The following is a 27,401-nucleotide window of genomic DNA, read 5'->3' on the forward strand; positions in this document are numbered from 1 at the left end:
CGCTTAATTGGAGCCAATTTCCTGCTACAACAGGACAATGATCCAAAGCACAGCTCCAAACTATGCAAGAACTATTTAGGGAAGAAGCAGTCAGCTGTCTACAATGGAGTGGCCAGCACAGTCACCGGATCTCAACCCTATTGAGCTGTTGTGGGAGCAGCTTGACCGTATGGTTCGTAAGAAGTGCCCATCAAGCCAATCCAACTTGTAGGAGGTGCTTCAGGAAGCATGGGGTGAAATCTCTTCAGATTACCTCAACAAATTGACAACTATTTTGGAACATGGCAAAAGCCCTATTCAGACGGGATTCGTTTTTACTGAGGTCAGGTAATGTAATTAAATGTATGAGCACAAAACAGCACATCTGTAATTTGTATCCCGTCAAATCTGCTAGGTCAGTAATTTTCACATTGTGGTAGTGTAATAATTCCAGCCCGAATAACCTACTTTTTTTGTCAACCTCCCAGGTCTTGTGATAATTCTTATGCCGTGTGAATCGACATCCCTGTGTTTTGAGGGATATTACTGTTTAAAAGGTGCTAAACGCAGTTTTTGTTAGAACATGGGAACAAATGGATGCTTAAAACATAACCGACGCTCTATAGTAATACAAGTCCCATACGAATAGGTCTTTAGACGACACATTATGGGCTATTACTCATTTGCTGGAAAACAGAGATTAGCAGTCAGTTTCAATTACCTAAAAGAAGATGGAAACAATTATGATATCCCTCATGCTCTTTAGGAATATTGGATGTTGGCGTATCAAATGTATCATTACTCAATGAATTAAATTATTTCCTCAAATGTTATTACATTCATACAATTAGCTATTAAGAGAATTTGGGTGGAGAGTGGCAGAGAATTTTTCTTCTATGGTGCATTCAAGAGTTGAATTGCAGGAGGTCTTATAGTTTAGAAACTCAGAGAGCAATAACACTTGACTGCAGTAAGTCAAATTAAAACAAGCATGAACCAACCATCTGCCCATCTCCTCTCTGCCGACTGGCATTACACCAACCTCTCCAAAAATCAAATATTGAACGCTCTTTTCTTTTTTGACATAAAAATTGTTCTGCAAGGGCTCTTAATTTCGAAGGAAGAACTGTTGTTTTCATGATTTCCTTCATCGAAAATGGTAGATACCCCTATAGACTTCAGGCTCTGGACACTCTTGCATCCTACCTGGCTAGGCCGTTCCTACCAGGTGACGTGGAGAAGATCTGTGGACTGCACCATGTACTCTCACTACTGGTGTCCCCCAGGGCTCGGTTCTATGCCCTCTCCTCTTCTCTCTACACACCAAGTCACTTGGCTCTGTCATATCCTCACATGGTCTCTCCTATCACTGCTATGCATCTGACACGCAACTACTTTTCTCCTTCCCCCTTTATGACACACAGGTGGTGACACGCATCTCTGTATGCCTGGCAGATATCTCAACTTGGATGTCAGCCCACCACCTCAAGCTCAACAAGACGGAGCTGCTCTTCCTCCCAGGGAAGGCCTGCTCGCTCAAAGACCTCTCCATCACAGTTGACAACTCCGCAGTCGCCCTCCCAGAGTGCAAAGAACCTTGGACAACACCTTGTTGTTCTTTGCAAACATCACAGCAGTGAGTCGCTCCTGCAGGTTCATGCTCTACAACATCCGTAGAGTATGACCCTACCTCACACAGGAAGCGGCGCAGGTTCTAATCCAGTCACTTGTCCACTCCCGTCTGAAAAAAAACAGCACTCTGACGCTACTTTGAGGAAAAATGTACTATCATGCCTGTGATATGTGATTGTCCCACCTAGCTATCTTAAGATGAATGCACTAAGTCGCTCTGGATAAGAGCGTCTGCAAAATGACTAAAATATATGTAAAACTTATTTCCACTTTACTGACTGTCTCCCCTCTTGGCTTCTCACCATTAAATAACATGAAACCCAACAATCTCAACACCATGATGCACTGGCATTTAGTCCCATAGGGGCATGCCTCTCTGTTCTGTGAGTTGTCACAGATTATACAGTGCATTCGGAAAGTATTCAGACCCCTTGACTTTTTCAACATGTTGTTACGTTACAGCCTTATTCTAAACTGGTTTAAATTGATTCTTTAAACACACAATACCCTATAATGACGAAGTAAAAACAGGTTTGTTGAAATTTTAGCAAATTAATACTGAAATATCACATTTACGCAAGTATTCAAACCATTTACTCAGTACTTTGTTGAAGCACCTTTGGTAGCGATTACAGCCTCGAGTCTTCTTGGGTATGGCACACCTGCACTTGGGGAGTTTCTCCCATTCCTTTCTGCAGATCCTCTCAAGCTCTGTCAGGTTGGATGGACAACTATTTTCAGGTCTCTCCAGAGATGTTCAAGCGGGCTCAAGTCTGGGTCACTCAAGGACATTCAGAGACTTGTCCCGAAGCAACTCCTGCATTGTCTTGTCTGTGTGCTTAGTGTCGTTGTCATGTTGGAAGGTGAACCTTCACCCCAGTCTGAGGTCTTGAGTGCTCTGGAGCAGGTTTTCATCAAGGATCTCTCTGTACTTTTCTCTGTTCATCTTGGCCTCAACCCTGACTAGTCTCCCAGTCCCTGCTGCTGAAAAACATGCCCACAGCATGATGCTGCTACCACCATGCTTCACCATAGGAATGGTGCCAGGTTTCCTCCAGACGTGACGCTTGGCATTCAGGCCAAATAGTTCAATCTTGGTTTCATCAGACCAGAGAATGTTGTTTCTTATGGTCTTTAGGTGCCTTTTGACAAACTCCAAGCGGGCTGTCATGTGTCTTTTACTGAGGAGCGGCTTCCGTCTGGCAACTCTACCAAGGCCCTTCTCCCCTGATTGCTCCGTTTGGCTGAGCAGCCAGCTCTAGGAAGAGTCTTGGTGGTTTCAAACTTCTTCCATTTAAGAATATGGAGGCCACTGTGTTCTTAGGGACCTTCAATGCTGCAGACACTTTTTGGTACCCTTCCCCAGATTTGTTTCTCAACACAATCCTGTCTCGGAGCTCTACGTACAATTCCTTCAACATCATAGCTTGGTTTTTGCTCTGACATGCACTGTCAACTGTGGGACCTTATATAGACAGGTGTGTGCCTTTCCAAATCATGTCCAATCAATTTAATGTATCACAGGTGGACTCCAATCAAGTTTTAGAAACATATCAAGGTTGCACAATGGAAACAGGATGCACCTGAGCTCAATTTCAAGTCTCATTGCAAAGAGTCTGAATATTTCAAAACCTGTTTTCGCTTTGTCATTATGGGGTATTGTGAGCAGATAAAATAACATGCACCTTTATTTAACTAGACAAGTCAGTTAAGAACACATTCTTATTTAAAATGACGGACTACCCCGGCCAAACCCGGACGACGCTGGGCCAATTGTACCCCGCCCTATGGGACTCGCCATCACAGCTGGATGTGACACAGCCTGGATTCGAACCAGGGACTGTAGTGACGCCTCTTGCACTGAGAAGCAGTGCCTTAAACCGCTGTGCCGCACGGGAGCTCAGATTAAATTAAACAATCTATTTCCTCATCAATTTTAGAATAAGTCTGTAACGTAACAAAATGTGGAAAAAGGGAAGGGGTCTGAATACTTTCCGAATGCACTGTACATGCCCACTAGATATCTCCTCATGGGAGCATGCCTCCCGACTGGTCGATAAACTGAAATCTGACCTCTTGTTTCCTCCTGCACTTTCCCCTCCATCGATAGCTTTATCACTCTGTTTTGAAACCCTCTCCATCTCTTCCACCATCTACCTTCCTCTCAATCCCTTCCTCTCTCCTTCCTTCTCTTTCTGACTGACCCTTATTAGAAGCCTGGTAAGAAAGCACAGGTTGTTTCTCTTGTTTAAGACATTTGCAAAAACAGATGTTTCTTAGAGAACACACACAACTGCTTTTCTTGACTTGCTCATTCCACAAAGCCACAGACTCATGAAAGGCTATGAACACTATTCTAATTCAGCTCTTTTAGAGTACTAAAATCAAGATATTCCTTTGTTCCACTGGAAAAGGCCACATTATTGCAGACCATGAATACACTGGCTGTGCCTGTTGACAGACCGATTAAAAGCAACCACATTGATCCAGTGAATTGAAGAGACAATGGGCTTGAAACACATTAAAATATTAGAATTATCTGAGAAGCTGTAATTCGAGCATCAGGGAGGGCCCATTTCCATGCAGCGGCGGTGGTTGAATGCAGAGAGCACGTCTTTAATGAATTCTAATGTGATTAACTGACATTAATGTCTCTCTGAGTCGGGGCAACAAAAAAAGGGGCCTCTGTTAGACGTCTGGATCTTATTGAAAATGTGTTCACTTTAAAAAGATAGGCACACATTAAAACGTTAGATCTGGTTAAAAATGTATTGGCTTTGAGAGTATGCATTAAGAGCCTGTGGATCTTTTTTTATATCCAGCAAAAGCTTTTCCATCAATCCAAAGCTGGTAACCAAAAGGCCTGCATCAATGTCGCTTTTGTAGGATAAAAAAAAATCTTTGCTTTGACAATACTGTGAAATGTTCTTAGTGACTGAATAAAAAATAAAAAATATTTTCACAGCCATTATTTCTGGGATTCAGTACACAACTCTAGCCCTTATCCCCTACTTATTATCATTGAAAAATGCATGTCACACTGGAGTGTTGTTCTAGTAGTAACCATTGAAAACTCACTTATGCCTATGATCCAGGTGTAAAACAGATGCAAAGTACAGTTTATCTCAAACAGAAATGGGCCACTAAAACCCTAAACTGTCGAAACTTAATGAATAATGAACCCTGTCACAGCTCCATAATATATACTGCTGAGTATACAAAACATTAAGAACACCTGTTCTTTCCATGACAAACTGACCAGGTGAATCACATTTTATTTGTCAAATGCGCCGAATACAACAGGTGTAGACCTTACTGTGAAATGCTTACTTACAAGCCCTTACCAAACATTGCAGTTCAAGAAATAGAGTTAAGAAAATATTAACTAAATAAACTAAGATAAAAAATGTAAAGTAACACAATTACGAGGTTAATATACAGGGGGTACCGGTACTGAGTCAACGTGTGGGGGTACAGGTTAGTCGATATAATTTGCACATGTAGGTAGGGGTAAAGTGAAAATGCATAGATAATAAACTGTGAGTAACAGCAGTGTAAAAACAAAGGGGTGGAGGAGTGGGGGTCAATGTAAATAGTCCGGGTGACCATTTGATAAATTGCTCAGCAGTCTTATGGTTTGGGAATCCAAGTGATAGCTCCTTACTGATGTCACTTGTTAAATCCACTTCAAATCATTGTATATGAAAGGGAGGATACAGGTTAAATAATACATTTTAAGCCTTGAAACAATTGAGACAAGGATTGCGTATGTGTGCCATTCAGAGAGTGAATGGTCAAGACAAGTGCCTTTGAAAGGGGTATGGTAGTAGGTGCCAGGCACACTGGTTTGTAATGCAATGCTGCTGGGTCTTTCACGCACATTTCAAGAATGGTCCACCACAGAAAGGTCATCCAGCCAACTTGACCCAACTGTGGGAAGCATTGGAGTCAACATGGACCATCATCCCTGTGGAACACTTTCAACACCTTCCATGACCCCTAATGAATTGAGGCTGTTCTGAGGGAAAAAGGGGAGGGTACTACTACATATTAGAACGGTGTTCCTAATGTTTGGTAAACTCAGTGTATATCAACATGGCCGCCATAGAAAATAAACAAACCCAAATTACAGAACTGCATTTGGGTGCTGCTTACCTCAGCTACTTCTATTCTTTTACCCAGGTGGTGCTAGCTGATGCTGGTTGTCTCTGCTCTCACAGCGAGGCAGGAAACCCTACGGCGACCCCACGCTGGGCTGTTAACCGCCCATCTTAATGTAATTTACAGCTCCCCCCATTTGGCGAGTGACACGCATGTCCATCATCACATCCTTCCAATGATGGGTGTCGCAGTTTAATTTGTTCCCGGCAACGCCGGCGCCGGCCGAGGCACTGATTGCCCCCTGTGCACTGAATACTGATTTCCCCCCACGGAGGGCCACAGTAAGCGCAATCACACCTCCAAAACCCTTGACCCAAGACCTCGCCCAACACCACCACAACAGCCTTTTACAATAATGCATCCTCCTGTGTGCTACAAGTGCTGTATGACAGGCTGTTATTCCTACCACCGACCGAGATGACAGAGTGAACGTCAATGATGCATTTTACATGGCACAGGACGTGGAGGATGTTGGGTGTGCACAGGCAGCTGCTTCCCACAGTTGTGTCAAGTTGGCTGGATGTCCTTTGTGTGGTGGACCATTCTTGAAATGTGTGTGAAAGACCCAGCAGCAATGCAGTTCTTGACACACACAAACCGATGCGCCTGGCATCCATACCCCGCTCAAAGGCACTTAAATATTTTGTCTAGCCCATTCACCCTCTGAACGGCACACATACACAAAAAAAGCATGAAAATGTATGCACTCACTACTGTAAATCGCTCTGGATAAGAGTGTCTGCTAAATGACTAAAATGTCAAATGTAAATGTCATGGAAAGAGCGTAATGTTTTGTACACTCAGTGTATATCAAGTATTTTCTAATCCAATGTGAGTGAACGCTCTCTACAGCTCCCTATTTACGCAACAGGGAGAAAAAAGTTGAGCTTGGAAAGAAGTTGCTTGCTTTAATCCTAATGGCAGAATAAATGAGGCAAGGAACAGCTTCTGGAAATATCACTGTTGAAGTGAACGTCAGGCATCCAATTCTGGTGCCATTTTAAGACACGCAGCTATTGTTTTCTGTTACCTCAGGGTTCACAATGTGTATGGGCAGTAACTCTGAACTTCACAAATGCCCACTGGCATTTCTCAAGGATCCAATCAGTCAGTGCATGGTCCATTTCAATTATCATTTGGTTCTTACAGACCTGCTTCTCTCCTTTGGTCCTTATGGACAACTCTCAGGGTTTAACACAGATGATTAAACTGGGTATGTCATTTCCAATTCATCACATAATACATGGGGATTGTACCACATGGGGATTGAGCGGTGAACTGCAGTTGTGATCGATTACAACACTGACATATAAACTGCATTACTATGTTGTTAAAGTAGAAGTCCAAGGTTTGGTTTATTTTTTCAATTCACCAACATAATGTGCCTCCGGTTTAATAAAATGGAGAGTAATGGTAAATATCATAAGTGTAAGACATTTGGAGTGTACAAATGGTATGTCCATGAATAGATAACAGTTAGTGGCCAACAAAGCCTCAGATTGCAACCTACCACCATTGTCTTGTAATACCCTCATGATCACCCATAAAGTATGTCCTGTCCTTTATGCAAGATGTAACCCTTTTCTCCGGTCTTAAAACTGTCCTTTCATTTTAAGGCACCTAGGCAAATCAAATAGAGATAATAGTGATTCAACATGGCTCTTACCACTGAAGTGGAACATTTTATTTAAAGATTAGTACTTGTTCTATTTAGCGGCTGTTCTATTTTTGCCAGTCTCAATGACAATATAACTGATTTGTTCTGAAAGTGGTTATGTACGAGCCATACGGGAGTAACCTTCTGAAAAGCTGCAACACACACAGTCATTATGCCAGAGCTTTTAGATCCACAATATGGTCTCCAAATGTGAATATGGCAACATGTACTCCATATGACCAACTGTGACAGCAGAGATATGTAGTGTAGGCCTTTGTTTAGTGGATCTGGGTCTTGTTTCCTCGATCTCGGACGAACCCCCAAAATCTGTTACGGGTCTCAGGCTAAGGTTCCATATACAGATTTAGAAACTATTATCCCATATGCAGATATAGAAACTATTATCCCATCCCATTTACAGATTTTAAAACAATTATCTGTAAATGGGGCCTCAGCCCAAGGCCCGTAAAACCTCCATAGCGTTAAGTAAAAACCTGATTTACAAAAAAGTGCAATAAATCCCATTTCAACTGCATTGTTTGCATCCGAGTTGTTTCCCAAAAAAACACTGTTGCAACTAGTGCTGAGCGATTAACTGAAATGTCAGCTATTTTCGGTTGTTAAATAACTAATTGACCAATGTCGGTTCAAGTATTTGAATTCCATTTTGTTCTGTTTTTTTTCTGTTAGCACGATGTGCAGTTTCTGTAGAGATAAATCAGATCAAGCCTAAACTGTGCAATTTAGTTGGGACTTGTAGTTTCCAACAAGCCAATATTCTACATAGTTTAGCGCAGAACCTTTGGGGTAATTTGGTAATTAACTACAATGACCGTAATCTAATGCGCAACATGGAGACTGAGAGAACACTCAATCGAGAGGGATAAAAAGCAGTTGCATCCAGGAGCGAAAATCTGATATCAACTTTGGGGGGGAAAATTACATTACATTTTCTCAAGAGCAATTCCTGAGGGGGACACCAAAAGTAGTGCTGTAACACATAGCCTACATTGTAATATGGTAAATGTATATTGAGGAACCAAAGAAATAAGGTGTTTGCCGTACTCCTAACTACCGGTACCCAAAACTACACAACTACTCACAACAGCAATACCATTGCCTTTAACAAATCTTAGTTCAGTCACCAGTTTAAGTTGAGAGTGGGGGTATCCATGGCATTTTCCAATTATGTTCCTATTTTACAAGTAAAAAAAATTGAGAACCTTTCATAATGTTGCCAAACAAAGACTCAACAAACTTACCTGAGACTCCGTCTCTGCCAGTCTGTCCCTGCATATCTGTCCCTGCATATCTGTCCCCAACTCTGCTGTCTGTGTGCCATCTGTTGCCTGCTCTGCCTAATGACATCATTGTGAAACATTACCATTAGAATTTCATTTATTTCTTATGAACATTTTATCAACTAGTCTTTGAGATATTAGGCTACTAGGGTTCTTACTTTGCGTTTTGGTGTACTGAAAAATACTCTGATGTCCGTCTTTTATTTTTCTGCCATTTTTCTACCTGGCTGGCTGGCTACACACACACACAGTGTGTAGGTTATTTACAGTAGGAGATGGGCTTCTATCATCTTATCTTTTATCATTCTATTTGGGCTTCGATCTAAAAGGTAGCTAGCAAATGTGAAACGGATTAAAATGACAAGAGTTGACAGCTGTATGAGTTCACCATTTACACAACATATGCTGCAACCTTTTGTAATTTTAATAGTTTGTTTCATATTGGCTGGCTTCCAACAATAGCTGAATTTGCAAAGCAAGCGAGCACCAATTCCGTTTCAGTGGTGTTTGCTATAATCTTTGCTACCCGGGTTAAATAAAATAAATAAATAAAAGTTCCCTTGCGACAATTTAGCTTTTGCAACGAGACCATTAAATATATTTAAGACAATGGTAGAAGAGAGTGTAGTTCTGTTCAGTTTGGACTTCAGTTTATCGCTAACCTTATCACAGGGACTTTGAAGCACTAACTTCCATCATCTGCATGCTGATCTCGGAATAAATTGATGATAGCAAAGATTCCATCTTTGACGAGGCCACATAAATGGAATAGGTGCTAGCTAGCTTAATAGTTAATATTTGCGCGCTAGCTCTGCATATTCAGCTAGTGTGTGTGCGCGATTGACTGGATTAACCTCACGTCAGTTACGTTCATTGAGTGCCTTTCAGACAGTAGACACGACCCCTCTGTTACCTTGCCAGTGGATCAAACCATTGTGAGGAAAAGGGTGGGGGGGGGGTCGCAATCTTTTGAAACTTAAAAACGCGCTATTAAGTGTCTATAATCAGCACAATTGCTTTCATTGCGTATTATTAATATTATTTAAATTACATAGTTATGTTTCAGTGATATATTGGGGGGGACAAATCATATTTTTCCCAGGATGGGGGGGTCGTGTCCCCCCCGTCCCCCCCGGGATTTCCGCCCCTGGTTGCATCGCAAGTCTAAAAATATATTCTCTAAGTGACTGATAGTTTGAAATAAAGTCATCAAATAAAACTAATATTTTATTTAAGTAAAGCCATGTGAATAAATGGTTAATAACAGATAAAGAACTTTACCTGGGTATGGGGTAAATTGAGCATACACTCTGATGAATTCTGGCTAAACTTGGAATATTGTTAATTATCAGGTATCCTATTGAAATATTGAGCGCTATAGTCTATGGTATACACCAGAGGTTAATGGTTATCTGTAGGAGGAATATATATGGTGGAGGCAATTAAGCTGGGAATGTATTGAGTAAAGGAAGGGCAAGTAAAGGAAGGGCAAGGATGTTTGACCCTAGTTAAACAATTTAAAGGCAATGCTACCAAATACTAATTGAGTGTATGTAAACTTATACATTTCACATTCTTAAAATAAAGTGGTGATACTAACTGACCTAAGACAGGGCATTTTGACTAGGATTAAATGTCAGGTATTGTCCCTCCTGCAGCAAAGCACCCCCACAACATGATGCTGCTACCTTCGTAATTCCCGGTTGGGCTGGTGTTCTTCGGCTTGAAAGCCTCCCCCTTTTTCCTCCAAACATAACGATGGTCATGATGGCCAAACAGTTCAGTTTTTGTTTCATCAGACCAGAGCACATTTCTCCAAAAAGTATGATCTTTGTCCCCTCCATTTGACTCAAATGATGTCAATTAGCCTATCAGAAGCTTCTAAAGCCATGACATCATTTTATGGAATTTTCCATGCTGTTTAAAGGCACAGTCAACTTAGTGTATATAAACTTCTGGCCCACTGGAATTGTGATACAGTGAATTATAAGTGAAATAATCTGTCTGTAAACAACTTGCCAAAACTTTAGTTTGTTAACAAGAAATTTGTGGAGTGGTTGAAAAACGAGTTTTAATGACTCCAACCTAAGTGTATGTAAACTTCCGACTTCAACTGTACATGTCTAAACAAAAGACTCCACTATGCAACTAACCATTTCACTGTACCGTTTACACCTTCTGTATCCTGTGCATGTGACAAATAAATGTTGCTTTGATATAGTATGTGTTTACCAGAGATGGTAATGTGAAAAACAACATGACCTGCATGCACCAAAGTCAAATTAGGATATAACGTTATGCCAACGAGACAGTGTCCAAGTTCTAACATTCTCCGGTAGAATGCCCTGCTTTTATTTCATCACACTCACAACCGTAAGCTATTTTCTGTAATCTTGCAAATAAGGATCTTGTTGTGAGTTTATTTTCCTGGAATAATGAATACAAACTAAGACCTTGTCAGCTATATGATATGGTCATTACTTTGTCAGAACGACAGCGACTAGTTGTCACAGTGAAATCATGAACATTCTATCTACAGACATGTCGATAGTCATAGTATAAACTAGCTTTAAGTCTTAATCTTTGGTTGTTTAGTACACTACCATACTCACTCTGTTTAGCACATGCCTCATATGTGAATCCTAAAATAGATGGGTGGGGCTAAGGCTTAAGATGGTGTGAACAATGCTGAGCTCTCCAGTAGGTGAAGCAAAACATTAAAGGGACATTTTCTCAAAAGTGGGTTTACAAGATGATGAAAGCAGAATTACTTTCCCATTGTTCCTCAACTGTAGTATATTATATACCATTTTCTACCACTGAGTCTCTACTTTTATCCTATGTAACAAAGACCATTTCAAATCTTGCTACATAAGATCGAATCGAGCCGGTCGGTCACAAATTGCAATACTACTATGCATATTGGGCCCAATTCCGACTTAGGAAAAGTGTGATTTCCTACGCACTTCTGAGTAGGTGGTATTCAGACTTACCTTAAGAAGGTGCGTAACGGGCTTTGCAGGTGTGGTTCCCTTGAACATGCTGAATAGATTAAATTAAACCGCTGAAAACCATACCACTTGCTGGCCAACAGATTTTCTTGTGGAGTTTTCATTAAATAGGCTTTTCAGTACATTTATCTTAAGCCATCCCTTTAAATATAGTGGACCTTTAATTAGAATGTTGGCGACAGACTAGATTACATCGAGAGAACGGATTCATGTATTAGGCATCAATGAAAGAAAGCCTTCTAAATATATGCATATTCGTCTCCGTTTAAACACCAAGTGGTAGCTTTAAAAATACTCAGATCTTGTAGATTATTCAGGCAGATTTTAGTGTTAGGAAAGTATGTATGAATAAAAAATAACAGGTTTGGAGAGCCTTTATGCACTAAATATATTGATGAATAAAAATGGTGGTTTGATTCATTCTGAAAATTGCCACATTCAGTTCTTTAACCCATGGTAGTGTTGGAAGATTAGTGTACACAGAATTATGATAGGGATAATAGTGTACAATAGTAGGCTATACCCTGATCTATTGCCTGCACTAACCATGGAACTGTGTGATGACGAAGGGTTCAAACTCTTAATGTTTGGTCTGCGTTCCATAATGTTTTAATTAGCCTACATGTCTTTTTTATATTATCACTTGTTACTAATAATCCTTAGCAACAACCACATGGCTGTGATGCCGTTTACAGAGGAAGTGAATGAAGGTAAACAAAACAACGGAATGATAATGTAGGCTATACCAACTGAAGGGAACTAACAGTAAATTGGCAGTTGAATATGTTATTATGCTTACTGACGGTCGACACTGATAGTGGCTAATATTTAACATGATAGAAATAGGAAACAGACAAAGGTAGCCCATACTGAAGACATTAGAGAGTGCCCATCCCTGCAAGTTAAAAGGCAGTACAAATTAAATTCTGCATAATGGAATAGCATTTCATAAACTTTTCTGTGGGAAGGTTGATATACTTCAGTTTGCTGCCGTATGACTGTTTTACATTTGTCGGCAGCGATTATAAGGTAAAATGTATCTAAAACAAGTGTAATTTATATTTACAATTCCCTTATCCAAACAGATGACTAATTTACCTAGCTCTTATCAATAGCTCTTATCACGTTGACTAGTAAATTACAGTGCAAGGAGACTGGTGTGACTTCTATCTAAAAAAAATTAAGTAGATGCTTTTCCCAGTAGGTTCGCTAGACCTTATTCATGGTTTCCTTGCGCGTAAAGGTGGTGGAATTAAGTCAAGGTCAGAATAGTATCTGTAGACACACCTCCACCACACTTTAATTTATTAGATCTCCACCCAAAACGGAATCAGGGCCATTATGCATAAAACTGACCAAATGTAATCATTATTGTTATGGGGTATGGTGGCAACTTACCCCATTGCCATTGGCTCAACTTACCACAAGGCAAACATTTTCACTATATTAGCCCACACTGCTATAAGGACGCAATTTCATGCTAGGTTTACGACCGTATATTGTAGCTTACACCAACTGATGTCCAAAGCAATCTCCTTTTTGTTTAGATACAAGAATCATGAAACCTATAACACAAATTCACTTGACTTTGTGAAAATCTGTTTTTTGGACCTAAATATTTAGTCAAGATACATTTTGTGTATGGTTTCCTATACACACTGGGTGGCTCAACAAAGCAATTTGGCTCAACTTACCCCATTCTCCCCTACATGAAGCACACAGTATTAACATTGTACGTTAGTTACGACGCCTCATAAACACCATCAAATGTGAAGGGGGAGAACTAGGCTTTGGCTGTTTTACATGTCACTGAGTTTTATCTCAGGGCCATGGAAGGAAACAATAAATGTCATCATACAGAGGTTCAACCCTGACTGAGCAGAGAGAAGAGGAGAGAGGGATAAGGCAAAGTAAAACAACTGTTCCCCAAGTGACACATTTGAAGACAAACCATCCACATCAAGCTGCTCGGGAGGATTTCACACCAGAAGGAGAAATGCAGCTCACTGCTGGAGTCCACAACTGAGGCAACATGAAACACTGCAACACAGCATCTTAACAAACACTGCCACCACCACTCCAGCAGACCTTGAAAAATTGCATATGGCTGTCCTGAAATGAATCACACGGAGGAGACTGCTGCTGCTAAGATTCAAAGGAGGACTACCAAGGACAAACACGGAGGAACAGAGGAGTTTGGAAACCAAATAAAAAAGACACCTCCCACTAACAAACTCAGTGCCAGCCTCGAACTGTCCTTTTAACAATGCATTTGCCTTGAGGCATTACACTGACAACATTGAGGTAGCATCGGGTGAAAAGGGCCAAGTAAACAACTTAATTGGTCTCCCCTATGTCAACTGAAAATAATGTGCTATGTCATCACAGAAATTACCAAATGACAGCCTCACAACAGGGACTAATAAACACCTTGTCAACACAGCAGGTGTCAGCGTTACACCAAGGATGAGTGTCTCTCAGCGACACTGGAACACATCATAAGCCAATATTAGACTCACTGGCACTGCTGGTCATTAGGTGGAACTAAGTACTGCACTGTAGGTTGTCAAGCCTTCAGTCATGTTGTCTTATTTACACGCTACACTTATTTCCCAACCTTGAGGTTATGTGGCGTAGGTAAGTACTTCAGGTTGTACTGTCTGGTTTTTCGTTTTTTCCAAACCTCAAAACGTGGCTCTGTACTAGACACAGGTTACATATTGAATTGCAACCAGTCAAAATGCGAAATCTGATGAAGGTGATTATAATGCAGCAATAATCCCCTCTTGATGTTGGGATTATGTATGGTTTACTGCATGTATGACATGGGAATATCGGACTGTATTTGATCAAATAAAGACATTAATGTAACCATCAAATATGTCAAAACCTAATGGTATTAAGTGTAAGCTTTGCATTTGTCACAACAAATATACTATAAGGAAAATTCCTTTATTGCCGGTTGCTAAGTGCCTACCCATGTATATCTCAATATACTGTACAGTATATATGGGTAGGCATTAAGCAACCAGTAATATATTATAACATCTGCTTTGGGGTTGGGTTGCCCCAGTATCTGTACATTAGAGATGTCGACAATGAGTATGACGTGTCTCCTCTCTAACGCCCAGGAAGCTCTGATTCAAACTCCCATTAGACAGCTCTGCAAGCATTATGTTGTCAAAATAAGTTTGTTACTCACCAAAGATGGAGTTTCACTGAGCAACTACCTTCATTTACTCCCATTACGTCCGGTGTGTACTTCCTTATGATATAAAAATATTTCTACCTTTTTTGGAAGTACATACCGGCCATAACGGGAGTAAAAGAAGATAGTTGGGTGCTCAGCGAAACTACGCATGGTGAGTAACAAACATATTTTGACATTATAATGCTTGCAGAGCTGTTTAATGGGAGTTTGAATCGGAGCTTCCTGGGCATTAAGGCTTGCACACTTCGCACCTAATGTGAATCTAGAGTTGGTCTGCCAATCGTTCAGCGGCCTGTGTTTTACGTACCACCCGCTGTTGATCGTTGCGCACTCGGTTCTCAAATTACGTTCAAACGTGCTAAGTACTCTCCGACAGCAAATGCTATCGGTGTGTCTGAGCCCTTATTGAGGAGAAATGTCATACTCATCGTCGACATCTAACGCACAGACACTGGGGCATTTAATCTGCATCTGTCTATCCTTCATCAGGGGTGAAAAGGTGAACGCCATTGACAGGCAGTGCAACAGCGAGGTTGCCAAGCTTTAATTTGTTTAATGAAGGCGGGGTGATTGGATAAAGCGGATAACACTTAGCCTACTATCAGCTGCGGTTAGCAGCAGCCCCCTTGATTTAATGCCCAGATAGGCATACAACCAAAAGCTCTTACGGAACAAACAACAACAATATTGGTGAAAACAATGAGAATATACACTGCCACACCCTTGCAGATGTTAAACTGTCTCCAACATCTCCAGAGTTCAAGCATCCATCATCTACATGGCTTGTGTTTCACAGATAGCAGGGATGCTGCTTTATTATCCGAGATGACATCTACAGTGAAGCTGCTATCCCCGTTTCTCTCCTCCCTTAGGCTATTTATAACCCAAAATACATCAGTTTATGAATGTCAGAAGGGCACCAGCATCGCACAGTCTTATGATATAATATTTATATGATGTATAGTTATGACAATAGGAAACTGGTATTTGTTTAAAAAAAAGGGGACCAGACATTGGAATCCAGGTAGGCTACAACAAAGGAACAATGTAGCATTATGCTCAAGTTAAATATGCAAGATATGGTCTTGGATAAAAACACATTTTAGTTGCATACTTGATCAACTAACATTATGGCAACCAGCATTGAGACAAATTTTGGATGCACATGTCATTATTCCAACCAAATCAACAACATAAGAACAATGAGTGGTTGTTATGCTGCTCATGTAGTGAGAGCCATCTGCCTCTTTTCAAATACTCTTTTCCCTATAAATAAAATATGACTGATCACAAAGCTCACTCCTGCGTCACAGTGTGACTAAGTTGTATCCATACATTTTCACGGGCATAGGCGAGAAACCTTTTATGATACTGAATATACTCATCCTTCACCATCCTCACTGATAACACATACGCCACACAGAAAGATCACACACACACATACACTATCATGGCACACACAAGAACACACACACAGAGAGAGAAGAGAAAGAGAGATGGAGGGAGGGAGAGAGAAATACATGTCCTGAATCACCAACTGGTACCCCTTTTTCAGTAGTCTATCTAGAGAGTATAGTCTTAATGATCTCAATCATACCTACAAGTACACCAGATTAATTAGAAAAGGTTACTACACTCGAATTAGCACATTAATGGTTTGGTAATTCACCTGAAGAGGATGTGAATATCTCTATTATTTATAGCCTACTGCCTACTCAAATTCCTTATTATTGTCAGGGAAACTTACAACATTCAGCTTTCAGTCTCTATAAATCAGGTACATAATAAATATTGTATTGGAACATTATTAAAGGCAATTTAATTAATCATAGTCAGGTGTACGTTTTCACAATGACCACACATTTTAATGCATTGTGGTAATAAGAAAACGGAGGCATTTACGCATCTAAATTGTTTGAAATACATTCTGTATTTGGATACCGATTTGGATAGGCTACAATACATATTTCGAAACCCACGCACCAGTCTAGCAAACGGGAGCCCGCCCTGCTCTGTCTCCCCTTGCACCGTCTGAAACACGACTTTTGGCCGCCACTGAGTAATGGTTACATGCACGCAATAATAGGATAATTGTGAATAGTAATTTAACAGTTCGATTTAAACATGTACATGCTTTGCAAGAATAACGATTTCTCGAAAAAAACAGTTTACATGCACACATCTGAAATCAGACTACCTGATGGGACTTTGATACATGCAGAAAATCGCCAATCAAAATAAACGTTCTACCACAGCGACCATGTTATTTTTGTGAAAAATAATTGTTCGGACGTATAAAGTTTGTATGTGAAAACTATTTCTAAGATGCATACTTTCCATTTTTTCCGAACTCACTTCACTGGGGCAAAAGAAAGAGGCTCGCGCTGCTCTTGCTAGCACATGCGCAAATCAAATACAGCACTGAAACGTAACGTTACAGGTCTTAATAATTCGAAAGATTGCTCAGAAACCAAGGTGTTTTAATTGGTATATGCTTGCTTCAAATATGACTTTACGCTGATTAAGATAAACAGAGTAGGTGTTTACATGACTAATGCCATACTCGGCCTACTGCAATAATCTCTTTAATATCGAGTTATTTAATATGCATGTAAACGTACTCATTATTGACATCAATTGAACATTAATACAAATGTTATCCATTTCGAGTGTCCTTTCCAAATTGATCAGGTTGGTACCACCGCAATAGCAGCGGGCGAGTCTAAAGGGATACTCACCTACTACTGCTGTTTCCAAACATCCTTACGCATATCTCCCAACGGCAACTCCCTGTCAAGAAAAAGGCAAATTGAGACCCACTATCTCGAGTCCATTGCTTTGAAAGACACGATTTTTAAAAAACACGGTTCCCCAAGATTCCGATACCGCCTGTGACTTAATAGAAATGGATAGTCCGGAGGAACTGCCCTGTTCTTCTGTCTACGGACGACGCACTGGTTCCTCTCTCCGCCAGCTCGCTATCCCTCGGTCGGAAAGGGGCTCCCAATGCGCCTTCTATCGTCCACTAGGAAAAGGAGGCGAGTGAAGTGAGCAACTCCCACGCATTCGTTCCTAAGAACACCGTTCTCTCTCCCTGAGGCAGTCTGCACGGCCAGACTCGAGATGGATATTGTGTGACTGTCGTCTGTAGCTGCAGTTCGCTTTCTTGTCCTCAGAGTTGAGGGAGGGACAATGCTGATGCATGCACCTTGTTCGGACCACAGTATATGTAGATCTAGGGTTCTCACGCATGTTTGACGCATATTAATTTGCACGTGATTTAGCCTATTCATCCCACACACACACTTATTTTAGAGCGACCAGAGTGATGCATCGATTTGATGATTAAACACAAAACTCCCCACTTAGTAATGCAGTTTTCATTAAATGGGATTATAAAGACATAGCCTATAGGGCCATTCATTCATCTCAGTGGGTATGCACTCCAAGTAAACCCAATGGTCTTTAATAAACCTTCATCACTTGAAGACTGAGGGATGATACTAGTCCATGAACCTGAATGTAGTGTATCTGATTTAAATAATGTTAAGATAATTAAGTCTTTAACATATAGGTTTCAAAAAAATAGCACCATAGCCTGTGCCTTTTCTGTGAAGAAAGCAGTACTTATTTTGAAGACCTGGTGGCACTGTCTGCCTCAAATAATCCACACACTGACTCCTCAACATTTACAGGGATTTTGGAAATGCCATGACACATGCTCTCAGATAATGTTGAGGACGACGATATAATGGCTCATTGGTCTCTGCAATTGAAATAAATGTTATGTATCTATATATTGATCAACGTATACCTTACCATTCCACTTAATGCAATTAAGTACCTTTGCTTTTTCAGATAATACTGAAAAAGCCTAACAACATTGCCTCACCCACACTTTGTGACTTATATTCATGTTGAGAGTGCGCTACCATTTTGGATGTATCTAATGTACTTGTCTCATGGTGTTAAAATACTTTTCCTCCCCTCCGTGTGTCCCCCAGCCTCTTGCGTGCAGCTTTTGCCACCAAGGCATCCCAGCTACATGTGATTGTCATCAGCATCAGTTCACGCATGGGCAAGAGGCCCTGGCTTTGAGGACAAGGTGTTTTTTGAGGCATTGGCCTGAGTGTTTAACCACTCTGTGGGGAAACATGCCTCAGCTTTCCAGAGCAATACATTGACTGGACTTAATTGCAACTTCAAATCGCCAGCTCTCCCAGCTATATGGGAATTGAAAATCAGTGAGGGGGACAGAAACAGTCAACTTTAGCATGAGGGAAGAGAGTTTGTGAATGGTTCAAGTGAAATGTAAAGCCAGTTCTATGATTTCTTTCCTGTCTTCCTCAATATAATGTATTTTCTTTCTTTCTTTCTTCGCAGACACATAGGGCAGAACCAAAGCAGGCTAAATGTTTTTTAGTTTTTTCTAAACTTTGACCCCTTTTTTTTCTCCCTAATTTCAAATCAAATATTATTAGTCACATGCGCCGAATACCATAGGTGTAGACCTTACAGTGAAATGCTTACTTACGAGCCCCTAACCAACAATGCAGTTTAAAAAAATACAGATAAAAGTAACAAGTAATTAAAGAGCAGTAGCAAAACAACAATAGCGAGACTATATACAGGGGTGTACCAGTACAGAGTCAATGTGTGGGGGCACCGGTTAGTTGAGGTAATATGTACGTGTAGGTAGAGTTATTAAAGTGACTATGCATAGATGACAACAACATACAGTAGCAGCAGAATAAAAGAGGGGGAGGGGGGCAATGCAAGCAGTCTGGGTAGCCATTTGACTAGTGTCACGACTTCCGCCGAAGTTGGTACCTCTCCTTGTTCGGGCAGCGTTCGGCGGTCGACGTCACTGACCTTCTAGCCATCGCCGATCCAATTTTCATTGGTTTTGTCTTGTCTTCCATCATACCTGGTTCCAATTCCATCAATTACATGTTGTGTATTTAACCCTCTGTTCCCCCCCATGTCCTTGTCCATAATTGTTTGTTGTAGTGCTTGTGCACGGTATGCTGGTATATACCGGGTTTTGTTTGACCCATTTATTTTATTGTTCTGTTGACGGTGGTTTATGGTTATTAAACACAACCGTTGTAAATCAGTTTCCGCTCTCCTGCGCCTGACTTCTCTGCCGCCAGTAGCATCGCATTATATCTAGATGTTCAGGAGTCTTATGGCTTGGGGGTAGAAGCTATTTAGAAGACTCTTGGACCTAGACTTGGTGCTCCGGTATCACTTGCCGTGTGGTAGCAGAGAGAACAGTCTATGACTAGGGTGGCTGGAGTCTTTGACAATTTTTAGAGCCTTCCTAACTCCACCTGATATAGAGGTCCTGGATGGCAGTACGCTTGGCCCCAGTGATGTACTGGGCCGTTCGCACTACCCTCTGTAGTGTCTTGCAGTCAGAGGCCGAGCAGTTGCTATACCAGGCAATGATGCAACCAGTCAGGATGCTCTCGATGGTGCAGCTGTAGAACCTTGTGAGGACCCATGCCAAATCTTTTCAGTCTCCTGAGGGTTAATAGGTTTTGAAGTGCCCTCTTCACAACTGTCTTGGTGTGCTTGGACCATGCTAGTTTGTTGGTGATGTGGACACCAAGGAACGTGAAGCTCTCAAACTGCTCCACTGCAGCCCCGTCGATGAGAATGTGGGCTTGCTCAGGTGGGAAAGGGCAGTGTGGAGTGCAATAGAGATTGCATCATCTGTGGATCTTTTAGGGCGGTATGCAAATTGGAGTGGGTCTAGGGTTTCTGTGATAATGGTGTTGATGTGAGCCATGACCAGCCTTTCAAAGCACTTCATGGCTTCAGTCGTGAGTGCTACGGTTCGGTAGTCATTTAGGCAGCTTACCTTAGTGTTCTTGGGCACAGGCACTATGGTGGTCTGCTTAAAACATGTTGGTATTACAGACTCGGACAGGGAGAGGTTGAAAATGTCAGTGAAGACACTTGCCAGTTGGTCAGCGCATGCTCACAGTACACGTCCTAGTAATCCATCTGGCCCTGCTGCCTTGTGAATGTTGACCTGTTTAAAGGTCTTACGTCGGCTGCGGAGAACGTGATCACAAAGTCTTCCGGAACAGCTGATGCTCTCATGCATGTTTCAGTGTTATTTGCCTCAAAGCGAGCATAGAAGTAGTTTAGCTCGTCTGGCGTAGGCTCGTGTCACATGGCAGCTCTTGGCTGTGCTTCCCTTTGTAGTCTGTAATGGTTTACAAGCCCTGCCACATCCGACGAACGTCAGAGCCGGTGTAGTACGATTCGATCTTAGTCCTGAATTGATGCTTTGCCTGTTTGATGGTTTGTCGGAGGGCATGGTGTAATTTCTTATAAGCTTCTGGGTTAGAGTCCCGCTCCTTGAAAGCGGCAGCTCTAGCCTTTAGCTCAGTGCAGCTGTTGCCTGTAATCCATGGCTTCTGGTTGGGGTATGGACGTACAGTCAATGTGGGGATGACATTAATGCAGTTATTGATGAAGCCAATGATTGATGTGGCGTACTCATCAATGCCATCGGAGGAATCCCAGAACATATTCCAGTCTGTGCTAGCAAAACAGTCCTGTAGCTTAGCATCTGCTTCATCTGACCACTTTTTTATTGATCTAGTCACTGGTGCTTCCTGCTTTAATTTTAGCTTGTAAGCAGGAATCAGGAGGATAGAATTATGGTCAGATTTGCCAAATGGAGGGCAAGGGAGAGCTTTGTATACGTCTTTGTGTGTGGAGTAAAGGTGGTCCAGAGTTTTTATGCTGATAGAAATTTGGTAAAACGGATTTAAGTTTCCCTGCATTAAAGTCCCCGGCAACTAGGAGCGCCGCCTCTGGGTGAGCGTTTTCTTGTTTGCTTATGGCAGAATACTCATTAGCTCATTCATTGCTGTCTTAGTGCCAGCCTCTGACTGTGGTGGTATGTAAACAGCTACGAAAAATACAGATGAAAACTCTCTAGGTAGATAGTGTGGTCTACAGCTTATCATGATATGCTCTACCCCAGGCGAGCAATAGCTCGAGACTTCCTTAGATATCGTGCACCAGTTGTTATTTACAAAAATACATAGTCCGCCGCCCCTTGTCTTACCAGACGCTGCTGTTCTATCCTGCCGGTGCAGCGTATAACCAGTAAGCTGTTACGTCCTGACCAATATATGTTGTTATTTTCTATGGTAGAGTGGTCAGGGCGTGACAGGGGGTGTTTTTTGTGTTTGTTCTACATTTACATTTACATTTAAGTCATTTAGCAGACGCTCTTATCCAGAGCGACTTACAAATTGGTGCATTCACCTTATGATATCCAGTGGAAAAACCACTTTACAATCGTGCATCTAAATCTTTTAAAGGGGGGGGGGGGTTAGAAGGATTACTTTATCCTATCCTAGGTATTCCTTAAAGAAGTGGGGTTTCAGGTGTCTCCGGAAGGTGGTGATTGACTCCGCTGTCCTGGCGTCGTGAGGGAGCTTGTTCCACCATTGGGTGCCAGAGCAGCGAACAGTTTTGACTGGGCTGAGCGGGAACTGTGCTTCCTCAGAGGTAGGGGGGCCAGCAGGCCAGAGGTGGATGAACGCAGTGCCCTTGTTTGGGTGTAGGGCCTGATCAGAGCCTGAAGGTATGGAGGTGCCGTTCCCTTCACAGCTCCGTAGGCAATCACCATGGTCTTGTAGCGGATGCGAGCTTCAACTGGAAGCCAGTGGAGAGAGCGGAGGAGCGGGGTGACGTGAGAGAACTTGGGAAGGTTGAACACCAGACGGGCTGCGGCGTTCTGGATGAGTTGTAGGGGTTTAATGGCACAGGCAGGGAGCCCAGCCAACAGCGAGTTGCAGTAATCCAGACGGGAGATGACAAGTGCCTGGATTAGGACCTGCGCCGCTTCCTGTGTGAGGCAGGGTCGTACTCTGCGAATGTTGTAGAGCATGAACCTACAGGATCGGGTCACCGCCTTGATGTTAGTGGAGAACGACAGGGTGTTGTCCAGGATCACGCCAAGGTTCTTAGCACTCTGGGAGGAGGACACAAGGGAGTTGTCAACCGTGATGGTGAGATCATGGAACGGGCAGTCCTTCCCCGGGAGGAAGAGCAGCTCCGTCTTGCCGAGGTTCAGGTTCTATGTTCTCTATTTCTATGTTAGATTTGTAGTTTGGGGTTTATTTGGTTGAACTTCAATTGGAGGCAGCTGTTCCTCATTGCCTCTATTTGGAGGTCATATTTAGTAGGGGTGTTTCTCATGTTGTTTTGTGGGTAGTTGTTTCCTGTTTAGTGTATGTTCACCTGGCGGAACTGTTATCGGTCATTTTGTTGTTTTTGGTTCTAAGTGTCTTCATAATAATAAAAGGGAATATGAGCACTTTACACGCCGCGCCTTGGTCCCCTTTAGACGACCCACGTTACACAAGCTGTATATTGATAGTGTCGTCGTTCAGCCACGACTCCGTGAAGCATAGGATATTACAGTTTTGAATGTGAGATTTTTACTCGAGGTCATTGCAACTTGTTTGACATTTTGAAAAGCACTGCATGTGCCACAGTATGTCACCAATCAACACAATAGCACACTCAATTCATGCAAATATGTACAAAAAAATATTTCAGCAGATTGTGTGCGTTTTTGTGAGTTTTTTTGTGTGGCTTAATTTGTGTAAAAAGACACATATTTTTGTGCGTCTTAATTCATAGGAAAAGAGACTGTCATAGGCGTCGTAAGGATTGGACCAAGACGCAGCAGGTAAAGTGCTCATCTTCTTAATTTATTAGAAATAACACTTAAACAAAAGAAACAAACGACGAAACAGTCCCATAAGGTGCACAGACTATACAGGAAATAACCACCCACAAAACACAAGTGAAACAAACCTCAACTAAATATGGCCTCCAATTAGAGGAAACGACAACCAGCTGCCTCTAATTGGAGGTCCTACCAAAAACCCAACATAGAAATAGAAAACTAGATTTAAACATAGAAATAGAAAACATAGAACCTAAACCAAAAACACCGAAACACACAAAACAAACACCCCCTGCCATGCCCTGACCAAACTACAATGACAAATTACCCCTTTTACTGGTCAGGACGTGACAGAGACATTTTTGTGAGACTTTATTCATAGGAAAATACATTTTTGGGGGGCAAACTTCGGAACAATCTTTTGAAATGTATTAGAGCAATATATGATGGGCCTTTCTTTTGTGTCCCACGTTTATTTATATATATAAAAAAAACGTGTTAACCAACACAATGTTGTTAATCAACCTTGTTGTCAGCGAAATAATTATAATATAATAGCCTTATGTTTATTTATTTTTTTATTAATGCCAATACTATTTTCTATGCTTGTTTTCACTTAAACAACTTCTTATGGGCAGGTGGGACGGTAGCGTCCCACCTGGCCAACATCCGGTGAAATTGCAGAGCGCGAAATTCAGAAATACCAAATTCAAATATTTAACATTCTTGAAAATATATGTGTTATACATCAAAATAAAGCTTAACTTCTTGTTAATGACCTCAAATGTATTTTCCGCTGTGTCAGATTTCAAAAAGGCTTTACGGCGAAAGCAAACCATGCGATTATCTGAGGACAGCGCCCCGCATACAAACACATGAAAATCATATTTCAACCAGGCAGGTGCGCCACAAAAGTCAGAAATAGCGATATAATTAATGCCTTACCTTTGAAGATCTTCTTCTGTTGGCACTCCAAAATGTCCCAGAAACATCACAAATGGTCCTTTTGTTCGATAATGTCCTTCTTTATGTCCCAAAAATGTCAATTTATTTGGCGCGTTTGATTCAGAAATACACCGATTTCAACTCGCCCAACATGCCTACAAAGTATCTAATATCACCCAGCCGGCCCGCGGTCCGGAGCCTTCGGCGATGATCCGCGGTCCGGTGACACAATAGTGGAGGGATCAGCTGGCGAAGCAGGGGCTACGCCCCGAACCGAAGCCGCCTCCTATGCTGGCGGATAAGCAGGATGTGAGGGTTCTTCGTCCCGCACCAGAACCGCCTCAGATGCAGGAGGATCCGCGGGATGTGAAGGTTCTTCGTCCTGCACCAGAGCCGCCACCGACATTAGACACCCACCTTAACCCTCCCTGATTTTTTTGTTTGTTTAAGGTTGTGCGTTCGGAGTCCGCACCTTTGGGGGAGGCTACTGTCACGTCCTGACAATAGAAAGCTTTTATTTTCTATGGTAGACTAGGTCAGGGCATGACATTGGGTTTTGTCTAGTTTATTTATTTCTATGTTGGTTCTAGTTTCTTTTTTCTATGTTGGGGGTTTTGTCTAGTTTCTGTATTTCTACGTGGGGTTCTAGTTTCTGTATTTCTTTGTTGGGTTTTTTGGGTGGGGGATGATCTCCAATTAGAGTCATCGTTGTCTCTAATTCGGGATCATATTTCAGTTGTTGTTTTTCCCACTAGGTGTTGTGGGAGATTATTTTGAGTTCTTAAATGTTGCACCTCTTCGTCACGGTTTGTTGTTTTGTTTATTAGTTTATTTGTATGTCTTGCATAGTTTCACAGTTTAAATAAAATGTGGAACGATACACACGCTGCGCTTTGGTCCCATTCTTCAGACAGTCGTGACACACACACAAACACACACACAAACAGCCAAATCTTGACTTTTGTGTTAATTATTTTTTATAAATATTTGTATCTAGTTGTCATGTGTTCATTATCTTTAACTTGTTAAATGTTTGTAGTATGCATTTTTCAGTAATGATTGACATGGTTAAATAGTCATAAATCTCTGCTTGATTTAGGTATTGGTATATTTGGCATTTTTACACATATTCTGTTTTTCCACTGAAGAAAGCAATAATTAATCAGGACATTACCTGTTATAAAACAAAAATTGTTCTCCGTAAATAAATGGTGAGAAATGCTCAGTCTGAAGCCAAGAATAGTGGTATTGCAGAGTTTGAAATGAATTTAATATCTTAATTAACCCTAAGTTATGTTCAATGTCAGCAGCAATTTCCAGTGAGAAATGCTCAGTCTGAAGCCAATAGACTATGGGTTTCACATCCCTATAATAATGATACAAGTTATATCAGCATAAAAATTGTTTATTTACAACCTATGGGGTATAATATGTAGGGAATAGTGGTATAGGAGACTCTGAAATTAATTAAATACCCTAAACCTAAGCTATGTTCAATGTCAGCAGCAGTAGGAGAGTGACATATACGGTGCCTTCGGAAAGTATTCAGACCCCTTGACTTTTTCCACATTTTGTTAGGTTACAGCCTTATTCTAAAATGCATTAATATTAGTTTTTTTCCCACATCAATCTACACACCGTACCCCATAATGACCAAGCAAAAACATGTTTGTAGAAAATGTTGCTAATTTATTTAAAGAAATAATACATATATATATATATATATATATATATAACATATACATCACATTTACATAAGTATTTAGACCCTTTACTCATTCTTCTCTGCAGATCCTCTCAACTCTGTCAGGTTGGATGGAGAGCGTTGCTGCACAGCTATTTTCAGGTCTCTCCAAAGATGTTCAATCGGGTTCAAGTCCGGGCTCTGGCTGGGCCACTCATGGTCATTCAGAGACTTGTCCCGAAGTCATGAGGAAACATAATGCACATCACTTGCCAAACTCCAAGCGGGCTGTCATGTGCCTTTTACTGAGGAGTAGCTGAGTTTGGCAGGGCAGCCAGCTCTAGGAAGAGTCTTGGTGGTTCCAAACTTGTTCCATTTAAGAATGATGGAAGCCACTGTGTTCTTAGGGACCTTCAATGCTGCAGAAATGTTTTCGTACCCTTCCCCAGATCTGTGCCTCGACACAATCCTGTCTCAGAGCTCTACCGACAATTCCTTTGACCTCATGGCTTGGTTTTGTCTCTGACATGCACTGCCAACTGTGGGACCTTATTTAGACAGGTGTGTGCCTTTCCAAATCATGTCCAAACAATTTAATTTACCACAGGTGGACTCCAATCAAGTTGTAGAAACATCTCACGGATGATCAATGGAAAAATGATGACCCTGAGCTAAATGTGTAGTCTCATAGCAAGGCGTCTGAATACTTATTTAAATAAGGTATTTCTGTTTTTTATGTTTAATACATTTGAAAAAATTGTTTTGTCATTATGGGGTATTATGTGTAGATTGCTGAGGAAATTGTTTTATTTAATACATTTTAGAATAAGGCTGTAACATAACAAAAAAAAGGAAAAAGTCAACGGGTCTGAATACTTTGCAAAGGCACTGTAACCCCTAACTTCAGTTCAGTCTTCGGCAATAAGAACCAAGAGGGGCCTAGCTTCGTCCTTCATGACTGGGAAAGGCCTCGATTCTTGGCCGTAGAAAATCCTACATCCATCTCATTAGATCATAACAGGATGGATCAACAGTGATTCATATTACTAGTGTGCCTCCTAAAAAAGGCTAGTTGTGTTTTGCTGCATAACA

The 27,401-nt window shown here is 41.4% G+C and overlaps 1 protein-coding gene across 2 annotated transcripts in view; it reads right to left on the reverse strand.

Moving 5' to 3' along the window:
- Positions 1 to 27,401, reverse strand: part of lingo1a (leucine rich repeat and Ig domain containing 1a) — a 323,927-nt gene that overhangs the window by 44,158 nt on the left and 252,368 nt on the right. Inside the window, exon 1 of one of the 2 annotated variants that reach the window (XM_014124062.3) lies at positions 17,691 to 18,168. The exons of the other annotated variant lie outside the window; for it this stretch is intronic. The gene's annotated coding sequence lies outside the window, so the exon portion shown is untranslated. Of the gene's footprint in view, positions 1 to 17,690; positions 18,169 to 27,401 lie in introns of those variants that run through there. 2 annotated transcript variants of the gene reach the window in all.

Source organism: Salmo salar, chromosome 10, assembly GCF_965601325.2.
Source record: "Salmo salar chromosome 10, fSalSal1, whole genome shotgun sequence".
In the NCBI taxonomy this organism is placed as follows: domain Eukaryota; kingdom Metazoa; phylum Chordata; class Actinopteri; order Salmoniformes; family Salmonidae; genus Salmo; species Salmo salar.